Raw genomic sequence first — 23,069 nt, 5'->3', positions numbered from 1 at the left:
GGATTTTTGATGGGACTGGGAGGAAAAAGAGGAGAGACATAGTCCAGAAGTGAGTACTTGAAGAAGTGGAGGAGAAGAGGAGTATCCAAGGCTATCTGTTTCCATGTGAGAATCAGAAGGTGGCACTTGAAGGTGGTATATCATGGTGGTGCATCTTCAATCCATGCATCTTGAATCCATCCACCACCATGGACAGGATAATGCCACAGACAGACAGTGCCATGGTGGTGCATGGATTCAAGATGCATGGATTCAAGATGCACCACCATGGCACTGTCTGTCTGTGGCATTATCCTGTATTGCATTAAAATAATAATATCTCTATGGTGGAGCCTGCATTCTGCATTCTTCACCTTTGAACTCTATGATGGAAGAGAAAGGCTGAGTCACACATATGGAACACTGATTTCTAAAGAGAATGAGGGGGTGATTGAGTTTGTGTCTACTTGTGTGGAGAGAGGGGGAGTTAGTTTCCGGCATCTGTGTATTTATGCCATAACGGTATTTTATGAGCTGTTCAGACAAAAAACATCTTAATTAAAACAGAAACCATTGTATTATTTGGCGAATTTACAACAAAAATGTAAATTACAGTCTTTTTACAATTGCGAGGACCCATTTCTCAATACTTTCAAAACTCTTCACACAGTTCTCCTAACCAACTTTCAGCTTGGCACAGCAGTTAATTTCACATCCAAAATGCACTAAAACTACCAAAATACTTTATACATGTCTCAAATCAACTCATTCTTCCATAACACTAGCAAATGTTGTCACCCAACAAGCACACGTTGTCACTCATAAAACAATGACCTAAAAAACACAACAGGTAGCGTTACACAATGTTGTCTTTTGTAAAATGTTAAAAAAAACAAGAATGACACCTCTCTACTGTTTAGAATTCACTGCAGTATATGTTACAGGAATGAATTAGACATGATACAATATGCTTCAATATGTTTTCTGTCATTTTTTGGCTTTGAGTGATTCTAAAATGAAATAATTTGTTTATACGCCATCTACCGATACAGATACAGTAGCAATTGCTAGTCAACCCTGTTTTCTGCATTTGGCCACAGGTTCTCATCTACATCACATCTTAAGTCATCTTGGGCAATACACCTAGGAAAGAGTCTTTTGGCATGCCTGGTCAGTCCCTGGCAATCTTCTGCAGATATGTCCAGGCATCCAGCATTCATTGCATCTCGGAGGGACATTTGATCATAAACCTTCCACCTCCATGAGGAAAATTCCTCTATAGGGTTGAGGAATGTAGAGTAAGGTGGGAGGAAAATGACACCATCCTGGGCTGGGCTGCAAACCACTCTATGACTGCACGGGAGTGAGGAAATGGCACATTTCGCCTCACTGCAACCCTTTCCTCACCTGGCACAGCCCTTCCATAGAGGTCATCCAGGAATGAAATGAGACGCTCTGTGTTGTACGGCCCAATTAGCGGTTTGTGTAACAGCAATCCATCAGAGGATATTGCTGCACACATTGTGATGTTGGCACCCCTCTGGCCCGGGATATCTACTGTGGCTCTTTTCCCAATCACATTCCTTCCTCGCCGCCGTGTTTTGGCTAAGTTGAAACCAGCCTCATCCACAAAGATGAATATGTGGGGTGTTTGCCTGGCTTCAATCTCCATGACTCTCTAAAATAAATCCACAAGGCAACATAAGAGTTAGGCTATTACAATAGTTTACATTATAACTAAAAACAGGCCATTGTGTGCCTCTGCCCTGCTTGGTTTTGTTCAAAACCAGTTCTGTATTTTATAGTCATCTTACCTGACATATTGGTTTCTGAGTTGCTTGACTCATTCAGAGTTCCTCTCAAAGGGGACAGTGTACAACTGCTTCATCCTGACTTGATGTTGTTTCAGGACTCTAGAAATAGTTATGCTTACATTGTGAATATTTCCAAATGTAATGTTGTCTGCCAACACTCTGCTGTTTCCTGCACAGCAGTGAAAATCCTACCTCTCCCGCCTGTGGAAGGTAACCGTCGGGTCCTAAGCAGAAATACAAAAACAATTACACACAAGTGGGTTTGGAGGCTTTGCTCAATTTACTTCTGTAATGTGCAGTTCAGTCAGATGCCCTTGCAGAATGCACATCTTACCTGTTGTTTTGCCGGAAATTTCTTACAATAGATGCCACTGTTGAGAGTTGCGGAATTGGTTGCACTCTCAGACCAGCCTCTCTCATTGATAGACCATGATTTATTACATGATCAATTATAGTAGCCCTAATCTCATCTGAGACTACAGCTTTTGATCTTCCTCTCAGTATTCTTCCACCACGCATACGTACTGCTCTCAGACTCTCAGACTAACACCTGGGTTGGTGTTCAGCTACAATGGGAATCAGCTGTGTGGTTGGTCTAATTGTTTTGACAGTATTTCATTTTTTAGATTTGAAATATATTTCAATACGGTATTACTGTAGAAATGTAGCAAATTGCTGTCTTATTCAATTTTGTGTTAAATTAGGTTTTGAACTTAAGTTTAACAGTTTTGAAAAGATTATGTAAACATGTGCAAATTGACCTGTAGGTACATAGAGTTTTGCTGGTGGTTGTGTCTGATTGTGAAAATAATTCATGAAATTTGAAAGATGTAGTCGTTGAATGCATTTTGTGCCAAAGCAATGAAAAATGGTCCACGGTTTGGCCCACATAGACTGCTGTTGTGCTCACTGTGTGAAGAGTTTTGAAAAAGTGACCTAAGAATTGAGAAATGGGTCCTAGCAATTGTAAAAAACTGTAATGTACAAATTCTGAGCACCGATGGGAGTAGCAGGCATGGTGGCATAATCAGTTTCACTGTGCAGCGACAGGGAAAGAAGAGAGAGAGAGAGAGAGAGAGAGAGAGAGAGAGAGAGAATGAGAGAATGAGAGAAAGACAGAGTGAAAAGGAGTGAGAAAGAGATAGAAGATGGGTGTGTGTTGCTGTGTGTGTGTAAGTTAGCAAGGATGTGTAGAGTGTGTGTCAAGTATATGTTTTAGCCGAGGGACAGGGAGACCTGCCTGCCTCTAGAACACCCCAGGCATGGGTTTCAGTGAGCGGTTTCAGTGAGCGGTTCCAGAGAACGGCTGAAGTGAGCGATTATTTATCATCCCAGCACCCAGGCCTTATCGTTCGTCTCTCGAAATGAGATGCTATCTTGGACGGCTTAATCTGGTTTCCAGTCACAGCGTTTAACGCCCTTGGGAGGTAAGAGCGTGTCACCTGTCAGGAATCATTGTTCCAGCAACCAAGAGGAAGAGAAGCCAGACTCACAGAGGTGCAGAGGGGTCAGGGTCGGATGGGCCCTGGCAACAATCAAAATCAAAATAATAAAATAGGAAAATAACAAATAATTAAAGAGCAACAATAAAATAACAGTAGTGAGGCTGTATACAGGGGGTACCGGTACAGAGTCAATGTGCGGGGGGCACAGGTTAGTCTACATGTAGGTAGAGTGACTATGCATAGATAATAAACAGAGAGTAAGCAGCAGCATAAAAATGGGTGTTGGGGGCCATTGCAAATAGTACGGGTAGCCATTTGATTAGCTGTTCAGGAATCTTATGGCTTGGGGCTAGAAGCTGTTAACAAGTCTTTTGGACCTAGACTTGGTTGGCGCTCCGGTACTGCTTGCCGTACGTTAGTAGAGAGAACAGCCTATGACTAGGGTGGCTGGAGTCTTTGGCAATTTTTAGGACCTTCCTCTGACACCACCTGGTATAGAGGTCCTGGTTGGCAGGAAGCTTGGCCCCAGTAAAGTACTGGCCTGTACGCACTACCCTCTGTAGTGCCTTGCGGTCGAAGGCCGAGCTGTTGCCATACCAGGCAATGATGCAACCAGCCAGGATGCTCTCGATGGTGCAGCTGTAGAACCTTTTGAGGATCTGAGGACCCATGCCAAATCTTTTCAGTCTCCTGAGGGGGAATAGGCGTTGTCGTGCCCTCTTCACGACTGTCTTGGTGTGTTTAGACCATGATAGTTCGTTGGTGATGTGGACACCAAGGAACTTGAAGCTCTTAACCTGCTCCTGCTCCCTGTCGATGAGAATGGGGGCATGCTCGGTCCTCCTTTTCCTATAGTCCACGATAATCTCCTCTGTCTTAATCACGTTGAGGGAGAGGTTATTATCCTGGCACCGCACTAAATAGAAAGGAGTGTGTGTGAGAGGAAGGTAAAGAGAGAGATAAGATTGATAGATAGGAAGTGTGCGGGAGAAGGTGAAAGAGAACGAGGAAGAAAGTGAATTGTGAGAATGACGATGCAATAAATTGGCATTGTGTGTGTGTGTTTGTATGCATACATAAACCTGTGTGTGTGCTTGTACTGTATGCATTGCTTACACGTGAGTGTGCTTTAATGTGTATGTGTTTGTACTTCTATGCATGCATAACCATGTGTGTGTGTGAGTGATGGTGCGTGTGCGTGTGCGTGAGCGAGACAGAGAGAGAGAGAGAGAGAGAGAGAGAGAGAGACGGTGGAGACAATTAAAGACTAATAAGAAAGGGGGAATGATGAAGACATGATTGGGCAGATATCAATTGAAATAGAATAAGGGAATATCAACAAGACAAAAGGTAGGGGGGTGAAAGTAGGGGTTGAAAATAATGAGCTGAATGAGAAAAGAAAAGTGTACCTGGATATGAAGCTGGATCAGACAGGCCCCTGAGGGCTGCTGGTAGGCTTAATGTGATCTTACATCATTTCAGCAGCCGAATGCTACAGCCTAGCCATTGTGATGCTAGCTTCCATAACTAACCTCTGACAGATTAGCATTTACTGTATTTCTGCCCAGCTGACACCGCTGTTGTAAATCAGTGGAAATCAAGCCCCACAAGGTAGTAATGTTTCATTGGCTTTTGTCGGGTGAGGTTTATCATCTACCCCACTCTCTCTGTTCCCTCAAGGGGATCATTGTGTTTTCCTTGATAAACACCATAAGGTAAATTGGCCTGCCGGAGAGAAAGAGCGATCCCAGTGGTCCACTCTCTCTCCCTACTGTTGAAAACTTTGTTCCAAACTTCAAATTAAGCCTCCTTCCATTTAAGGAGTTGGCAATGTTGGGTTAGTTTGCAGAACATGCTGTAATCATTATTATATATACACCTCCTTCTAACAGTAGGACATGTACAGTTCAAGTCAAAAGTTTGGACACACATTAAAGGTTTTTTATTTATTCTTACTATTTTCTACATAGTATATATTGTAAATATTGTAAATATTAAATAACACACATGGAATCATGAAGTAACCAAAAAAGTGTTTAACAAATCAAAATATATTTTATATTTGAGATACTTCAAAGTAGCCACCCTTTGCATTGACGACAGCTTTGCACACTCTTGGCATTTCTCTCAACCAGCTTCGTGAGGTAGTCACCTGGAATGGATTTCAATTAACAGGTGTGCCATGTTAAAAGTTAATTTGTGGAATTTCTTACCTTAATGCGTTTGTGTGAGGATTGACGCTGGAGACGAGAAGCAGGCACAGGGCGAACATTTAATGAACAACGAACATGAAACAGAACAGGAACAGCGTCTGGACAGGGGAAAAATAACAACATCAATGCTGACACGGGGAACAAACTGAGGAGCAGACAGATATAGAGGGGATAATCAACAAATTAATGGAGTCTAGGTGAGTCCAATATTGCGCAGCTGTGCATAATGGTGACAGTTGTGTGTAATGAAAAGCAGCCTAGCGCACTCAAGCACCAGAGAGGGAGAACGGGAGCAGATGTGACAGTAACCCCCCCCCCTCTCTATGGGCGCCACCCGGCGTCCCACCTGGGTGAGCCTGACGGGCCAGTCAAGACATGGGCGCTGGACAAGCAGGTTGGGGCATAGAAGCCCGGCGAGCCAGCTGAGGTTTGGGAGCCTAACGATCCAGCTGAGGCGTGAAAGCCTGACAATCCCATTGAGGCATGGGAGCCCGACGAGCTGGCTGAAACGTGGGAGACTGATGGGCCTGCTGAGGCATGACGTGGGATGGGAGCCCGATGAGCCAGCTGAGGAGTAGGAGCATGACGAGCCGGCTGAGGCATGATGTGGGATGGGAGCCTGCGGAGTAAGGAAACGTCTCGAGCCAGGTAAGGCTTGAAAGCCCATGGAGCCAGCTGAGGCACCCCCGGTTCCATCGGCGGCAGCACCTGGACCCGATGTCACCAACAAAACAAAAAACAAAAACCTCCCTGATGCTTCGTATAGTGGTGTTAGCATTCTGTAAGTCTTGACACTGGAGACGAGAAGCAGGTACAGGGAGAACATTCAATGAACAACGGACAGCAACATCGTCTGGATGGGGGAAAATAATGACATCCATGACACAGCGAACAAGCTGAGGAGCAGACAGATATAGAGGGGTAATTAACAAAGTAATGGAGTCCAGGTTAGTCCAATATTGTGCAGCTACACGTAATGATGATGACAAGTGTGCGTAATTAAAGTCAGCCTGGCTCCCAGGCGGAGAGCGGAAGCAGACGTGATGGTTTGAGCCAATCAGTGTATTGTGGCAAGGTAGGGGTGGTATACAGAAGATAGTCCTATTTGGTAAAAGACCAAGCTCATATTATGGCAAAACAACTCAAATAAGCAAAGAGAAAAGACAGTCCATCATTTCTTGAAGACATGAAGGCCAGTCAATCTCGAAAAAATATTTGCCCTAACCACGCTGGGCCAATTGTGCGTCGCCCTATGGGACTCCCAAACACAGGCAGTTGTGATACAGCTGGGAATCGAACCAGGGTCTGCAGTGACGCCTTTAGCACTAGAAATGCAGCGCCTTAGACCACTGCGCCACTCGGGAGCCCCAAGTGTTATGATGAAACTGGCTCTCATGAGGACCGCCACACAAAAGGAAGACCCAGAGTTACCTCTGCTGCAGAGGATAAGTTCCAGGGTGAGGACCGGAAGAGGAGATGAAAGAGGGTACAATGAGAGATTCATGGAGGAGACGAGGGCCTACTTAAAGACATCAACCTCTACTAAAGGACACCAATGAGAAAAAGAGACTTGCTTCGCCCAAGAAACACGAGCAATGGAAATCAGACCGGTGGAAATCTGTTGTTTGGTCTGATGAGTCCAAATTTTAGATTTTGGATTCCAACCGCTGTGTCTTTGCGAGACGCATATTAGGTGGATGGATGATCTCTGCATGTGTGGTTCCCACCGTGAAGCATGGAGGAGGAGGTGTGATGGTGTGGTTTGTGCTTTGCTGGTGACACTGTCAGTGATTTATTTAAAATTCAATACACACTTAACCAGCATGGCTACCACAGCATTCTGCAGCGATACACCATCCCATCTGGTTTGCTCTTAGTGGGACTATCATTTGTTTTTCAACAGGACAATGACTCAACACACCTCCAGGCTGTGTAAGGGCTATTTGACAAAGAAGGAGAGTGATGGAGTGCTGCATCAGATGACCTGGCCTCCACAATCATCTGACCTCAACCCAATTGAGATGGTTTGGGATGAGTTGGACCGCAGAGTGAAGGAAAAGCAACCAACAGGTGCTCAGCATATGTGGGAAATCCTTCAAGACTGTTGGAAAAGCATTCCAGGTGAAGCTGGTTGCCAAGAGTGAGCAAAGTCGTCATCAAGGCAAAGGGCGATTACTTTGAAGAATATAACATTTTAAATATATTTAGATTTGTTCAGCACATTTTTTGGTTACTACATGATTCCATATGTGTTATTTCATAGTTTTAATGTCTTCACTAATATAGAAAATAGTAAAATAAATAAAAACCCTTAAATAACCCCTAAATAAAGAAAAACCCTGTCCAATCTTTTGACTGGTACTCTAAATTTACAAACAGGAATTAACTGAACCTAAAGAGGAAAATGATTTAGCCTTGAACTCAATAACAGGTATATTTGGGATTATAAATTATTATAAATAACCCAACTCAAAATCACTCAAACAAAAATTATGATGAAACACTATAGTGGTCACAAAGACAACACACGATTGCATATTTAGGCACATTATCTCAGACTTACATTGTGACACTCAGTCTTTCTTACTGTAATGTGCACCGGGTGTTTTTGCTGCTATGTTATAAGTCATGGTGATAGTATTTACAATATACAGAGGGAAGTGGATCTACACCTTTGCAAGTGAGACAGTTCTCCATGTCCCCTTAGAGGTGCAGTTTGTGTTTATGTATGTGTGTGTGAGCGTGCATGTGTGTGTGTGCGTTCGTGCTTGGTGGCGACTTCATGTGAGATTGCTCCCCCTCTATAACAATATCTTGTCTACCTCTGTTTTAGAATGACCAGACCTACAGCAGGTTGCAGAGTGATGGGGATAAAATTGACATTAAGTATAACACATACTGTATGACACAATGATGAGCTTGCGTAATGAAATCAATTTGCCCAATCCTGGGGCAAGGAGGAGTGTGTAGATTTAATTTCCTTTTTAAGCAAGAAACTACATTTCACTTGACATTTCCTATGGCATCCTCAGCAGTCTGTCATTTTGACCTTTCTGTCCAATTGTCACGCATAATTCTAATCCGACGAAGTGGGAAGACAGCAATATAACTATGTCAGAAATGCCAAGCAGATGTATTTTTTTAACGCTGGGCTGAAGTGCATTTGGGTGTACCTTTTTTCCAGTTGTATTAATAATTTTACATGCTGGCAGATCCCAATGAAAATGTTCTATAGAAGAACCAAGCTACGCGTGGACAGAATACCAACAGTTTCATGGGAGAACATCTCAAACTGACTGTCTTTAAATGGATGTAGCCCACAGGAGGTTGTTGGCACATTATTTGGGGCGGACAGGCACGTGTTAATGGCTGGAGTGGAATTGGTGGAAATGTATTGTCATGTCCTGACCTTAGTTCCTTTTTTATGTCTCTATTTTAGTTTGGTCAGGGCGTGACCGGGTTGGAGCGAGCGGTCGCATCTGCACTCGGTCCGCAGGTAGTATTACATTTCATTACATTTCATTATAGTACAACGGTTTGATTTGTCTAATCTTAGCAATTTCTTCTTAGCTAGCTACATAGCCGTCTTTGTATCATAGATAATTGCGTAATTATCGTATTTCGTCGTCCTAACGCAGTCTACACTGCCCTGCAGCTAGCCAGCTAGCTAACGTCCACCGTTAACTAGTCCACCGTCTACCGATTAGCAGCACAACTATTACACTCAACTGAACGACTTGATTAGTGTAGTGTTAGCTAGCTACATAGTTGTCTTTGCTGTCTTCGTATCCAAGATAATTGTGTAGTTTAGAGTGTGTAGTTTTATGTCGTCCTTAACGTAGGAGACTCTGCTAGCTAGCCAACAGCTAGCCAACGTCTACCAAACAGAACTTCTGCACTCAACAATCCGGTCGCATTTCGCTTCGCTCCACAGGTAGTATCACATTTTTCATTTCATTTCATTACATTACAACGGCTTGATTTGTTTGATCGTAGCTAGCTACATAGCTAGCTACATAGCCGTCTTTGTATCAAAGATAATTGTGTAGTCTAGAGCGATTTCCTAGGTTAGCTAGCCAGCTATTGTCGTTCTTTTAACGCAACGTAACGTAATCAACACTGCTAGCTAGCCAGCTAGCCCCGAATAGCAGCACAGTAGAAACTATTACACTCAACGGAACGACTTGATTAGTGTAGTGTCAACAACGCAGCCAATGCCAGCTAGCCTACATAGTCAACAACGCAGCCTCTGCCAGCTAGCCTACTTCAGCAGTACTGTATCATTTTAATCATTTTAGTCAATAAGATTCTTGCTACGTAAGCTTAACTTTCTGAACACTCGAGACGTGTAGTCCACTTGTCATTCCAATCTCCTTTGCATTAGCGTAGCCTCTTGTGTAGCCTGTCAACTATGTGTCTGTCTATCCCTGTTCTCTCCTCTCTGCACAGACCATACAAACGCTCCACACCGCGTGGCCGCGGCCACCTAATCTGGTGGTCCCAGCGCGCACGACCCACGTGGAGTTCCAGGTCTCCGGTAGCCTCTGGAACTGCCGATCTGCGGCCAACAAGGCAGAGTTCATCTCAGCCTATGCCTCCCTCCAGTCCCTCGACTTCTTGGCACTGACGGAAACATGGATCACCACAGACAACACTGCTACTCCTACTGCTCTCTCTTCGTCTGCCCACGTGTTCTCGCACACCCCGAGAGCTTCTGGTCAGCGGGGTGGTGGCACCGGGATCCTCATCTCTCCCAAGTGGTCATTCTCTCTTTCTCCCCTTACCCATCTGTCTATCGCCTCCTTTGAATTCCATGCTGTCACAGTTACCAGCCCTTTCAAGCTTACCATCCTTATCATTTATCGCCCTCCAGGTTCCCTCGGAGAGTTCATCAATGAGCTTGATGCCTTGATAAGCTCCTTTCCTGAGGACGGCTCACCTCTCACAGTTCTGGGCGACTTTAACCTCCCCACGTCTACCTTTGACTCATTCCTCTCTGCCTCCTTCTTTCCACTCCTCTCCTCTTTTGACCTCACCCTCTCACCTTCCCCCTACTCACAAGGCAGGAAATACGCTCGACCTCATCTTTACTAGATGCTGTTCTTCCACTAACCTCGTTGCAACTCCCCTCCAAGTCTCCGACCACTACCTTGTATCCTTTTCCCTCTCGCTCTCATCCAACACTTCCCACACTGCCCCTACTGGATGGTATCGCGCCGTCCCAACCTTCGCTCTCTCTCCCCCGCTACTCTCTCCTCTTCCATCCTATCATCTCTTCCCTCTGCTCAAACCTTCTCCAACCTATCTCCTGATTCTGCCTCCTCAACCCTCCTCTCCTCCCTTTCTGCATCCTTTGACTCTCTATGTCCCCTATCCTCCAGGCCGGCTCGGTCCTCCCCTCCCGCTCCGTGGCTCGACGACTCATTGCGAGCTCACAGAACAGGGCTCCGGGCAGCCGAGCGGAAATGGAGGAAAACTCGCCTCCCTGCGGACCTGACATCCTTTCACTCCCTCCTCTCTACATTTTCCTCTTCTCTCTCTGCTGCTAAAGCCACTTTCTACCACTCTAAATTCTAACCCTAGGAAGCTCTTTGCAACCTTCTCCTCCCTCCTGAATCCTCCTCCCCCTCCCCCTCCTCCCTCTCTGCAGATGACTTCGTCAACCATTTTGAAAAGAAGGTCGACGACATCCGATCCTCGTTTGCTAAGTCAAACGACACCGCTGGTTCTGCTCACACTGCCCTACCCTGTGCTCTGACCTCTTTCTCCCCTCTCTCCAGATGAAATCTCGCGTCTTGTGACGGCCGGCCGCCCAACAACCTGCCCGCTTGACCCTATCCCCTCCTCTCTTCTCCAGACCATTTCCGGAGACCTTCTCCCTTACCTCACCTCGCTCATCAACTCATCCCTGACCGCTGGCTACGTCCCTTCCGTCTTCAAGAGAGCGAGAGTTGCACCCTTCTGAAAAAACCTACACTCGATCCCTCCGATGTCAACAACTACAGACCAGTATCCCTTCTTTCTTTTCTCTCCAAAACTCTTGAACGTGCCGTCCTTGGCCAGCTCTCCCGCTATCTCTCTCAGAATGACCTTCTTGATCCAAATCAGTCAGGTTTCAAGACTAGTCATTCAACTGAGACTGCTCTTCTCTGTATCACGGAGGCGCTCCGCACTGCTAAAGCTAACTCTCTCTCCTCTGCTCTCATCCTTCTAGACCTATCGGCTGCCTTCGATACTGTGAACCATCAGATCCTCCTCTCCACCCTCTCCGAGTTGGGCATCTCCGGCGCGGCCCACCCTTGGATTGCGTCCTACCTGACAGGTCGCTCCTACCAGGTGGCGTGGCGAGAATCCGTCTCCACACCACGTGCTCTCACCACTGGTGTCCCCAGGGCTCTGTTCTAGGCCCTCTCCTATTCTCGCTATACACCAAGTCACTTGGCTCTGTCATAACCTCACATGGTCTCTCCTATCATTGCTATGCAGACGACACACAATTAATCTTCTCCTTTCCCCCTTCTGATGACCAGGTGGCGAATCGCATCTCTGCATGTCTGGCAGACATATCAGTGTGGATGACGGATCACCACCTCAAGCTGAACCTCGGCAAGACGGAGCTGCTCTTCCTCCCGGGGAAGGACTGCCCGTTCCATGATCTCGCCATCACGGTTGACAACTCCATTGTGTCCTCCTCCCAGAGCGCTAAGAACCTTGGCGTGATCCTGGACAACACCCTGTCGTTCTCAACTAACATCAAGGCGGTGGCCCGTTCCTGTAGGTTCATGCTCTACAACATCCGCAGAGTACGACCCTGCCTCACACAGGAAGCGGCGCAGGTCCTAATCCAGGCACTTGTCATCTCCCGTCTGGATTACTGCAACTCGCTGTTGGCTGGGCTCCCTGCCTGTGCCATTAAACCCCTACAACTCATCCAGAACGCCGCAGCCCGTCTGGTGTTCAACCTTCCCAAGTTCTCTCACGTCACCCCGCTCCTCCGCTCCCTCCACTGGCTTCCAGTTGAAGCTCGCATCCGCTACAAGACCATGGTGCTTGCCTACGGAGCTGTGAGGGGAACGGCACCTCAGTACCTCCAGGCTCTGATCAGGCCCTACACCCAAACAAGGGCACTGCGTTCATCCACCTCTGGCCTGCTCGCCTCCCTACCACTGAGGAAGTACAGTTCCCGCTCAGCCCAGTCAAAACTGTTCGCTGCTCTGGCCCCCCAATGGTGGAACAAACTCCCTCACGACGCCAGGACAGCGGAGTCAATCACCACCTTCCGGAGACACCTGAAACCCCACCTCTTTAAGGAATACCTAGGATAGGATAAAGTAATCCCTCTCACCCCCCCCTTAAAAGATTTAGATGCACTACTGTTCCACTGGATGTCATAAGGTGAATGCACCAATTTGTAAGTCGCTCTGGATAAGAGCGTCTGCTAAATGACTTAAATGTAAATGTAATGTAAATGTGAGTTGGGGTGGGCATTCTATGTTTTGTTCTGTGTGCTATATTTCTATGTGTTTGGCCTGGTATGGTTCCCAATCAGAGGCAGCTGTCAATTGTTGTCTGATTGAGAACCATACTTAGGTAGCCTGTTTTCCCACTTTTGTTTGTGGGTGGTTATTTTCTGTTTAGTGTGTGTTGCACCTGACGGAGCTGTTTCAGTTGTTCTCTTTTGTTACTTTGTATTTAGTGTTCAGTTTATTAAAATGATGAACACTTACCACGCTGCACCTTGGTCCTCACCTTCTTCTCCCGACAACAGCCGTTACAGGTATCAACAACATCAAACACGTGCATTATGCATAGGCTACATCAGCAGCCTCCACTGATATAGCCTATGCATAATGCACATCCCTTCCTGAAATCATTCACATTTTATTTACTGAAATGAAAGTTAGTTATCCTCCCACAGTGACAAGTTGTGTATCATTATATTTAATTTAATTTATTACAAGATTAAGGGTATACTGGGCAACTTTCATAGGTCTGGTCTTACATAAGGTCTATCACCCCATAGCACTCACTTCTGTAATAATGAAGTGCTTTGGCAGACCAGTCAAGGATCATATCACCTCCACCTTATCTGTCACCCTAGACCCACTTAAATTTGCGTACAGCCCCAATAGGTCCACAGACGATGCAATCGCCATCACACTGCACACTGCACTATCCCATCTGAACAAGAGGAATACCTATGTAAGAATGCTGTTCATTGACTACAGATCAGCATTCAACACCATAGTACCCTCCAAGCTCATCATTAAGCTCATCTTGAAGGTAGGAAACAACATTTCAACTTCGCTGATCCTCAATACTGGGGCCCCACAAGGGGGCGTACTCAGCCCCCTCCTGTACTCCCTGTTCGCTCATGACTGCGTGGCCATGCACGCCTCTAACTCAATCATCAAGTTTGCAGACGACAAAACAGTAGTAGGCTTGATTACCAAGAACAACGAGACAGCCTATGGGGAGGAGGTGGTGTCAGGAAAACAACCTCTCACTCAACGTCAACAAAACAAAGGAGATGATCGTGGACTTCAGGAAACAGCAGAGGGAGCACCCCCTATCCACATCGACAGGACAGCAGTGGAGAAGGTGGAAAGTTTTAAGTTCCTCTGCATACACATCACGGACAAACTGAAATGGTCCACCCACACAGACAGAGGGTGGTGCGGTCTGCACAACGCATCACTGGAGGCCAACTACCTGTCCACCGACAGCACCCACTCTCATGCTCCAAGATGGCATAGCAGTTCAGACGTCTTTTGTCCTCGTCTTGTCGTGTCCCATATATATATATTTACAACTTTCTTCGCATACCTTTTTATATATATTTTTTATTTTTCATAAACTCATCTTCAAAACACTCTCCTGCAACCCGCCTCACCAATTTTTTATTATTTTTTAAAGAAAGTATTATTTACCTCAAATCTGTAATCCTCCATAGAAGCTAACCAGAAGCTAGCCAGAAGCTAGCCAGAAGCTAACCAGAAGCTAGCCAGAAGCTAACCAGAAGCTAGACAGAAGCTAATCCAGAAACTAGCCTGAAGCTAACCAGAAGCTAATTAGCTTCTTTACTGGCTAATCGTTAGTATTCAGCTAACCATGGTTTGTGGTCATCAGCTATCCTTCAGCTCGAAAATCTATCGCTAGTTTTGTACGGCACGGCTCGGAATGGAACATACCGGCCTATTTTTCTGTCCATGTCCCTGGATTTCAACCGCTAACTCTGGACATTCATACCTGGATCTCGCAGCTAGCTAGCTGCTATCCGTGTGACTATCGGCTTTCGTCGATTCCGGAGCAAACATAAATTATTCCGGAGCTAGCCAGCTGAAGAGTTCCATCAATCACTCCTGGGCTACAATCACCTATCCGGAACCGTTTTACTGCCAACGCGGAGCCCCACCAGGCCTTCACAACTGGACTACCGACGTTATCTACCTCCGTTGCGACGTTACCTGCATGCCCATCTAAGGTCCGCTAACTGTTAGCTGTCTTATCGGCTGCTATCTGAATTATTAATTTTATTAAATTTTTTCTTGGGCCTCTATAACTATATCTATTTTTGTTTTTTGTTGTTGTGTGATTTGGATTCATCCCCTCTACCACACTGAACCCCACTAATCCTACCGATGGAAACGCACGAGGTGGCTAATAACAGACCTCCATCCTGTGCTAGCTTGCTACCGATGGCCCGGCTAGCTGTCTAAATCGCCGTGAACCCAACCAACCTCTCTACTCACTGGACCCTTTTGATCACTCGACTAAGCATGCCTCTCCTTAATGTCAATATGCCTTGTCCATTGCTGTTCTGGTTTTTGTTTTTTGGCTTATTTCACTGTAGAGCCTCTAGTCCTGCTCACTATACCTTATCCAACCTATTAGTTCCACCACCCACACATGCGATGACATCTCCTGGTTTCAATGATGTTTCTATAGACAATATCTCTCTCATCATCACTCAATACCTAGGTTTACCTCCACTGTATTCACATCCTACCATACCTTTGTCTGTACATTATACCTTGAAGCTATTTTATCGCTCCCAGAAACCTCCTTTTGCTCTCTGTTCCAGACGTTCTAGACGACCAATTCTTATTGCTTTTAGCCGTACTCTTATCCTACTCCTCCTCTGTTCCTCTGGCGATGTAGAGGTGAATCCAGGCCCTGCAGTGCCTAGCTCCACTCCTATTCCCCAGGCGCTCTCTTTTGATGACTTATGTAACCGTAATAGCCTTGCTTTCATGCATGTTAACATTAGAAGCCTCCTCCCTATGTTTGTTTTATTCACTGCTTTAGCACACTCTGTCAACCCGGATGTTCTAGCTGTGTCTGAATCCTGGCTTAGGAAGACCACCAAAAATTCTGACATTTTCATCCCAAACTACAACATTTTCAGACAAGATAGAACTGCCAAAGGGGGCGGTGTTGCAATCTACTGCAAAGATAGCCTGCAGAGTTCTGTCCTACTATCCAGGTCTGTACCCAAACAATTTGAACTTCTACTTTTAAAAATCCACCTCTCTAAAAACAAGTCTCTCACCGTTGCCACCTGCTATAGACCACCCCCACCATATGTGAACTGATTGCCCCCCATCTATCTTCAGAGCTCGTGCTGCTAGGCGACCTAAACTGGAACATGCTTAACACCCCAGCCATCCTATAATCTAAGCTTGATGCCCTCAATCTCTGTAACAGTTTTCTTGAGTTGAAGGAGAGGCGGACCAAAATGCAACGGGGTTACTTGTATACATCTTTAATAAAGATGAAAACACGAACAGTATACAAAGACAATAAACGTATAAAAAAAAAACTAAACAGCCTATCTGGTGCAAACAAACACAGAGACAGGAACAATCACCCACAAAACCCAACACCAAACAGGCTACCTAAATATGGTTCCCAATCAGAGACAATGACTAACACCTGCCTCTGATTGAGAACCATATCAGGCCAAACATAGAAATAGACAAACTAGACATGTAACATAGAATGCCCACTCAGATCACACCCTGACCAAACAAAACATAGAAACATACAAAGCAAACTATGGTCAGGGTGTGACAATCTCACACAAATTATCAATGAACCTACCAGGTACCTCCCCAAAGCCTTAAACACGGGCACCCTCATAGATATCATCCTAACCAACTTGCCCTCTAAATACACTTCTGCTGTCTTCAACCAAGATGTCAGCGATCACTGCCTCATTGCCTGCATCCGTTATGGGTCAGCGGTCAAACGACCTCCACTCATCACTGTCAAACGCTCTCTTAAACACTTCAGCGAGCAGGCCTTTCTAATCGACCTGGCCGGGGTATCCTGGAAGGATATTGATCTCATCCCGTCAGTAGAGGATGCCTGGTTTTTTTTTTAAATGCCTTCCTAACCATCTTAAATAAGCATGCCCCATTCAAGAAATGTAGAACCAGGAACAGATATAGCCCTTGGTTCTCCCCAGACCTGACGCCCTTAACCAACAAAAAAACATCCTATGGCGTTCTGCATTAGGATCGAACAGCCCCCGTGATATGCAGCTGTTCAGGGAAGCTAGAAACCATTACACAAAGGCAGTTAGAAAAGCCAAGGCTAGCTATTTCAAGCAGAAATTTGCTTCCTGCAACACTAACTCAAAAAAGTTCTGGGACACTGTAAAGTCCATGGAGAATAAAAACACCTCCTCCCAGCTGCCCTCTGCACTGAAGATAGGAAACACTGTCACCACTGATAAATCCACTATAATTGAGAATTTCAATAAGCATTTTTCTACGGCTGGCCATGCTTTCCACCTGGCTACTCCTACCCCAGTCAACAGCACTGCACCCCCCACATGAACCCGCCCAAGCCTTCCCCATTTCTCCTTCTCCCAAATCCAGTCAGCTGATGTTCTGAAAGAGCTGAAAATTCTGGACCCCTACAAATCAGCCGGGTTAGACAATCTGGACCCTTTCTTTCTAAAATTATCTTCCGAAATTGTTGCCACCCCTATTACTAGCCTGTTCAACCTCTCTTTCGTGTCTCTTTCGTGATTCCCAAAGATTGGAAAGTAGCTTCGATCATCCCCCTCTTCAAAGGGGGGGACACTCTTGACCCAAACTGCTACAGACCTATATCTATCCTACCTTTCCTTTCTAAGGTCTTCGAAAGCCAAGTCAACAAACAGATTACCGACCATTTTGAATCTCACCATACCTTCTCTGCTATGCAATCTGGTTTCAGAGCTGGTCATGGGTGCACCTCAGCCACGCTCAAGGTCCTAAACGATATCTTAACCGCCATCGATAAGAAACATTACTGTGCAGCCGTATTCATTGATCTGGCCAAGGCTTTCGACTCTGTCAATCACCACATCCTCATCGGCAGAGTCAACAGCCTTGGTTTCTCAAATGATTGCCTCGCCTGGTTCACCAACTACTTCTCTGGTAGAGTTCAGTGTGTCAAATCGGAGGATCTGCTGTCCGGACCTCTGGCAGTCTCTATGGGGGTGCCACAGGGTTAAATTCTTGGACCGACTCTCTTCTCTGTATACATCAATGATGTCGCTCTTGCTGCTGGTGAGTCTCTGATCCACCTCTACGCAGACGACACCATTCTGTATACTTCTGGCCCTTCTTTGGACACTGTGTTAACAACCCTCCAGGCAAGCTTCAATACCATACAACTCTCCTTCCGTGGCCTCCAATTGCTCTTAAATACAAGTAAAACTAAATGCATGCTCTTAAACCGATCGCTGCCTGCACCTGCCCGCCTGTCCAACATCACTACTCTGGACAGCTCTGACTTAGAATACGTGGACAACTACAAATACCTAGGTGTCTGGTTAGACTGTAAACTCTCCTTCCAGACCCACATCAAACATCTCCAATCCAAAGTTAAATCTAGAATTGGCTTCCTATTTTGCAACAAAGCATCCTTCACTCATGCTGTCAAACATACCCTTGTAAAACTGACCATCCTACCAATCCTCGACTTCGGCGATGTCATTTACAAAATAGCCTCCAATACCCTACTCAACAAACTGGATGCAGTCTATCACAGTGCAATCCATTTTGTCACCAAAGCCCCATATACTACCCACCATTGCGACCTGTACGCTCTCGTTGGCTGGCCCTCGCTTCATACTCATCGCCAAACCCACTGGGTCCATGTCATCTACAAGACCCTGCTAGGTAAAGTCCCCCCTTATCTCAGCTCGCTGGTCATCATAGCATCACCCACCTGTAGCACGCGCTCCAGCAGGTATATCTCTCTGGTCACCCCCAAAACCAATTATTTCTTTGGCCGCCTCTCCTTCCAGTTCTCTGCTGCCAATGACTGGAACGAACTACAAAAATATCTGAAACTGGAAACACTTATCTCCCTCACTAGCTTTAAGCACCAACTGTCAGAGCAGCTCACAGATTGCTGCACCTGTACATAGCCCACCTATAATTTAGCCCAAACAACTACCTCTTTCCCTACTGTATTTATTTGATTTATTTATTTATTTTGCTCCTTTGCACCCCATTATTTTTATTTCTACTTTGCACATTCTTCCACCTCAAATCTACCATTCCAGTGTTTTACTTGCTATATTGTATTTACTTTGCCACCTTGGCCTTTTTTTGCCTTTACCTCCCTTATCTCACCTCATTTGCTCACATCGTATATAGACTTGTTTATCCTGTATTATTGACTGTATGTTTGTTTTACTCCATGTGTAACTCTGTGTCGTTGTATGTCGAACTGCTTTGCTTTATCTTGGCCAGGTCGCAATTGTAAATGAGAACTTGTTCTCAACTTGCCTACCTGGTTAAATAAAGCTGAAATAAATCAAATAACACCCGATGTCACAGAAAGGTCAAAAAGATCATCAAGGACAACAACCACCAGAGCCACTGCCTGTTCACCCCGCTACCATCCAGAAGGCGAGGTCAGTACAGGTGCATCAAAGTTGGGACCGACTGAAAAATTGCTTCTATGTCAAGGCCATCAGTTAAACAGCCATCACTAACAGAGAGGCTGATACCTACATACAGACTTGAAATAATTGGCCACTTCAATAAATGGATCACAAGTCAATCAATCAATCAAATGTATTTATAAAGCTCTTCTTATCAGCTTATGTCACAAAGTGCTGTACAGAAACCTAGCCTAAAACCCCAAACAGCAAGCAATACAGGTGTAGAAGCACGGTGGCTAGGAAAAACTCCCTAGAAAGGCCAGAACCTAGGAAGAAACCTAGAGAGGATCCAGGCTATGAGGGGTGGCCAGTCCTCTTCTGGCTGTGCCGGGTGGAGATTATAACAGAATATGGCCAAGATGTTCAAATGTTAATAGATGACCAGCAGGGTCAAATAAAATAATCACAGTGGTTGGAGAGGGTGTAACATGTCAGTACCTCAGGAGTAAAATCATTCAGAGTATCTCTACCACTCCTGCTGTCTCTAGAGAGTAGAAAACAGCAGGTCTGGGACAGATAGCACATCCGGTGAACAGGTCAGGGTTCCATAGCCGCAGGCAGAACAGTTGAAACTGGAGCAGCATCACGACCAGTTGGACTGGGGACAGCAAGAAGTCATCAGCCCAGGTAGTCCTGAGGCATGGTCCTAGGGCTCAGGTCCTCTGAGAGAAAGAAAGAAAGACAGAAAGAAAGAAAGAAAGAAAGAAAGAAAGAAAGAAAGAAAGAAAAAGAGAGAGAAAAAGAGAGAGAAAAAGAGAGATAATTAGAGAGAGCATACTTAAATTTACACACAACACCGGATAAGACAGGAGAAGTACTCCAGATATAACAGACTGACCCTAGCCCGCCGACACATAAACTACTGCAGCATAAATACTGGAGGCTGAGACAGGAGGGGTCAGGAGACACTGTGGCCCCGGACAGGGCCAAACAGGCAGGATATAACCCCACCCACTTTTCCAAAGCACAGCACCCACACCACGAGAGGGAAAACTTCAACCACCAACTTACCATCCTGAGACAAGGCCGAGTATAGCCCACGAAGATCTCCCCCATGGCACAAACACAAGGGGGGGCGCAACCCGGACAGGAAGATCACGTCGGGGACTCAACCCCCTTAAGTGACGCACCCCTCCTAGGGACAGCATGGAAGAGCACCAGTAAGTAAGCCAGTGACTCAGCCCCTGTAATAAGGTTTGAGGCAGAGAATCCCAGTGGAGAGAGTGCCTTTACAGTGCCTTTACATTGCCTTCACACTCCTGGGCCAGACTACACTCAATCATAGGACCTACTGAAGAGATGAGTCTTCAATAAAGACTTAACCTGTCTAGGAATGGGGTTCCGCTACCAACAGCCAATGAAATTGCAGGGCACCAAATTCAATCAACAGAAATCTCATAATTCAAATTTCTCAAACATACAAGTATTAGACACCATTTTAAAGATAAAATTCTCATTAATCCAACTACAGTGTCCGAATTCAAAAAAGCTTTTCAGCAAAAGCATGGTAGGTCAGCAACTAGTCACAGAAAGCATACAGCAATTTTCCAACCAAAGAGAGGAGTCACAAAAAGCAGAAATAGAGATAAAATGAATCACTAACCTTTGATATTCTTCATCAGATGATAACATGTTACACAATACATGTATGTTTTGTTCGATCAAGTTCATATTTTTATCCAAAAACCTCTGTTTACATTTGGCTTTGCCTCCAAAACATCCCGTGAATTTGCACAGAGCCACATCAATTTACAGAAATACTCATAATAAACATTGATAAAAGATACAAGTGTTATTCACAGAATTCAAGATATACTTCTCCTTAAACTACTTAGTGCTGCAATCCCATTAACAGGATGATATGACAACAGCCAGTGAAAGTGCAGGGCGCCAAATTCAAAACAACAGAAATCTCATAATTAAAATTCCTCAAACATACATGTATTTCATACCGTTTTAAAGGTAATCTTGTTGTTAATCCCACCACAGTATCCGATTTCAAATAGGCTTTACAGCGAAAGCACCACAAACGATTATGTTAGGTCACCCCCAAGCAAAAGAAAAACTCAGCCATTTCTCCAGCCAAAGAGAGGAGTCACAAAAAGCACAAATAGAGATAAAATGAATCACTATCCTTTGATGATCTTCATCAGATGACACTCATAGGACTTAATGTTACACAATACATGTATGTTTTGTTTGATAAAGTTCATATTTATATAAAAAATCTGAGTGATTTTGCATAGCCACATCGATTCAACAGAAATACTCATCATAAATGTAGATGATAATACAAGTTATACACATGGAATTATAGATATACCTCTCCTTAATGCAACCACTGTGTCAGATTTCAAATTAGCCGCCGTGTTGGCGTCAACAGAAACCAGAAATTACATTATAAATATTCCCTTACCTTTGATGATCTTCATCAGAATGCACTCCCAGGAATCGCAGTTCCACAATAAATGCTTGATTTGTTCGATAATGTCTGATAATTATGTCCAAGTAGCTACTTTTGTAGCGCATTTAGTACACAAATCCAAACGCTTGTGCATTACTTCAGACAAAAACTTCAAAAAGTTATATTACAGGTCGAAGAAACATTTCAAACTAAGTATAGAATCAATCATTAGGATGTTTTTATCATAAATCTTCAATAAAGTTCCAACCAGAGAAATCCTTTGTGTCTCGAGGAGCAATTGAACGCAGGGCGATATCATGTGGAATGCGTGTGACCAGGAAATGGCTCTCTGCCAGTAACCTGACTCATTCAGCTCTTATTCAGTCCCACAACACGGTAGAAGCCTCATTCACGTTTCTAAAGGCGGTTGACATCTAGTGGAAGCCCTAGGAAGTGCAACTTCATTCATATCCCACTGTGAATTCAATAGGACCTGCGATGAAAATCGACCAACCTCAGATTTCTCACTTCCTGTTTGGATTTCTACTCAGGTATTTGCCTGCCATATGAGTTCTGTTTTACTCACATCATTCAAACAGTTTTAGAAACTTCAGAGTGTTTTCTATCCAATACTAATAATAATATGCATATATTAGCAACTGAGACTGAGGAGCAGGCCGTTTACTCTGGGCACCTCTGGGCACCTTTCATCCAAGCTACTCAATACTGCCCCTGCAGCCATTAGAAGTTAATGCAACCGCTGTGTTAGATTTTTTTTAAACTTTACGGAAAAAGCAACCCATGCAATAATATGAGTACGGCGCTCAGAGACCAACACAACCCAAAAGTTATCCGCCATGTTGGAGTCAACAGAAGTCACAAATAGCATTATAAATATTCACTTACCTTTGATGGCCTTCATCAGAATGCACTCCCATGAATCCCAGTTCCACAATAAATGTTTGATTTGTTCCATAAAGTACATAATTTATGTCCAAATAACTCCTTTTGGTTCGCGCGTTCAGTACACAATCTAAACCCACGACGCGCGGGCAGGTCCAGGCAAAATTTCAGACGAAAAGTCATATTACAGTTCATAGAAACATGTCAAACGATGTATAGAATCAATCTTTAGAATGTTTTTATCCTAAATCTTCAATAATGTTCCAACCGGAAAATTCCTTTGTCTTCAGAAAAGCAATGGAACGCGAGGTAACTTTCACATGAACGCGCGTCACGAGCTCGTAGCTCTCTGCCAGACCT

The sequence above is a fragment of the Oncorhynchus nerka genome, linkage group LG19 (assembly GCF_034236695.1).
Source record: "Oncorhynchus nerka isolate Pitt River linkage group LG19, Oner_Uvic_2.0, whole genome shotgun sequence".
NCBI lineage: Eukaryota > Metazoa > Chordata > Actinopteri > Salmoniformes > Salmonidae > Oncorhynchus > Oncorhynchus nerka.
This window is presented reverse-complemented; position numbering follows the sequence as displayed.